Source organism: Oryzias melastigma, linkage group LG15 (genome assembly GCF_002922805.2).
Source record: "Oryzias melastigma strain HK-1 linkage group LG15, ASM292280v2, whole genome shotgun sequence".
NCBI lineage: Eukaryota > Metazoa > Chordata > Actinopteri > Beloniformes > Adrianichthyidae > Oryzias > Oryzias melastigma.
The window spans coordinates 9,103,847-9,106,538 of record NC_050526.1 but is presented as its reverse complement, the minus strand read 5'-3'; positions in this window follow the sequence as shown (position 1 = coordinate 9,106,538).

The window sequence follows — 2,692 nt, the reverse complement described above, 5'->3', positions numbered from 1 at the left end:
AATACACACTTCTAACCAGTCCATCACATAACAGCAACTCCATGCATTTAGTCATGTAGACATGGTCAAGACGATCTGCTGCAGCTCAAACCGATCATCAGAATGAGGAAGAAAGGGGATTGAAGTGACTTTGAATGTGGCATGATTGTTGGTGCCAGACGAGCTGGTGTGAAGATTTCAGAAACTGTTGATCTACTGGAAAATTATCACCAACAACCATCTCTAGGGTTTACAGAGAATGGTCAGAAAAAGAGAAAATATCCAGTGTGCAGCAGTTCTGTGGGTGGAAATGTCTTGTTGAGGTCAGAGGAGAATGACCAGACCGGTTCCAGTTGGTAGAACGTCAACAGTAGCTGAAATAATAACCACTGGTTACAGCTGAGGTCTGTTAAAGGACATCTCTGAATGTGCAACACATCCATCCTCAAGGCAGGTGGACTACAGCAGCAGAAGAACACACTGAGCCACTCCTGGCAGCTAAGAACAGGAAACTGAGGCTACAATTCACACAGACTCACCAAAACTAGACAATAGAAGATGGAAAAACGTTGGCTGGTCTGATGAGTCTCTATTCCTGCTACATTCAGATGGTAGAGTCAGAATTTTGAGTCAACAACATGAAAGCATGGATCTTTCCTGCCTTGTACCAAAGGTTGTTTTTGGTGGTGTAACGGTGTTGGGGATATTTTCTTGGAACACGTTGGACCTCCTAGTACCATCTGATCATGGTTCCAATGCCACAGCTTACTTGAGTTTTGTTACTGACCATATCCATCCCTTTACTACCACAGTGTACCATCTTCTGATGCTATGATTTCATAAAGCTGGAATCATCTCAGACTGGTTTCTAGGACATGATGATGAGTTCATTGGACTCTAATGACCTCCACAGTCACCAGAACTCAATAGAACTTTTGGGATGTGATGGAACAGGGGATCGGCATCGTGGATATTCAGCTGACAAATCTGCAGCAACTGTGTGATGCTGTCATGTTAATATGGACCAAACTCTGAGAAATGTTTCCAAAAACGTGATGAATCTATGCCACCAAGGATTAAGGCAAACCAGTACCAGCAAGGTGGTGGCTGGTGAGTATCTGTGTTTAGTGGAAGAAACATAAGTTAAATTCTATTTGACTTCTGACATTTAAAATACAAAAAAGAATAGGTCGCAGTAGAGGAAGAAAGAAAAACTTTGATCCTTTGAATTCTTGAAAGCAGCATCTGTTTTATAGCAGTGGGTGGTTTGCAGGCTTGGAAATTCACGACAAACTAAGTTGGATCTATCTTTTTGGATCTGAGCTAGTCTCATCTGCTCATAACAGCAATCATCCTCCAAAAGTTAGTTAAACAGAAATTGTAGTTGTACCTAAAAATGCCACTCAGTCACTGTTTACGATTTCCTTAGTGAATATATTTTTGGGTTGAATCTACCTCACAAACGTGAAACTCAACTTATCCAGAAGACTGATCATATTTACTATAGCTGTGGTTCCTACTACAAGCTTGTCTCCTGTTGTTTAGACTTTGCCCTTCCTCCAATGACTCTCCGGCAGAACTAATATTAACTATTTTTGCATGTGTTTCTATTAAATAGCTGCCACTCCACCTTAAAATAGCCATAACAATAAACCACAATCCTTATCCTTTCCATCCTACCTCAGTCCTCACTTTCTATATGTGGTTAAGACTTCCTGCCACAGTTCCCACAGTAGCTGGAGGTTTGCCATTCATAGTCAGCCTAAATATGCTTCATTCATCCAAAAAGAGCACATAGTGAACTAAAGTTAAACCTGCGTTTCCTCCAGTTAAAAGGCATTTGGAAAAACATGATATCATCTGCCTCTAAAAGGCTGTAGCCGGCAGTGAATCAAGATGAGGAAACAGAGTGAAAGTGTGTCCTGCAGTATTTTAGTCGTTCACTGTGGACGGATGATAGATGAGGCAGACAGCGGTCCCGGATCTTCCGACTTAGTTTCCAGACTTGGGTCACCCAGAGGGCTTTGCCCCAAAAGGTCCAGCTGTACCATTCTACCTTTCTCTGGTCACATTACAGGAATCGGCATGGGTAAAAGCTGTGGCACATATATGATTGTGTTGTTTAAAACTGTTTTTTCATGCAAAAAATTCCAATATATCCCCCAAACTACCATAAAAATGTCACTGGATCAGTTCCGTTAATGGAAAAAGTATTTGGATGTCGTTGTCCTGAGGGTTAGGTCTGGGACAAGCGGATAAAAAGGACTGTACCTGTCATCCTTGCGGAAGAGCCCTCCCACCCCCTCTGTGGGGGCGTGTGTGAAGAAACAATATGGCAGCTCTTTCCTTCTTGCTGTTGTGAGAAAATGCACTGCTTTGTATTTTAAATACATGAAAATTCCTACCAATCTTGTGTATTTAATAATATTCAACTTTTTTCTTTTTTTACAGTTGCATCACTCCATCATACAAACCCATTCAGATAAAGACTTTCATTCTGTCACACAAACGGTTAGTGCTAAGGTGAGCTGACACCTGTGCTCAGGTGAGTGTTTATGTGTTTATGTGTTTATGTTTCACTGAGGTGGATGGTGATGGAATGTACTCAGGGGGAGAGCGCCTGGACATCCCCACGCCAAGACCCCCCGCCGGGGCAGCAGCTGCAGCCAAGATCCCCCAACACCTGCCATGGAGCCACGGAGAGAAACCGCCC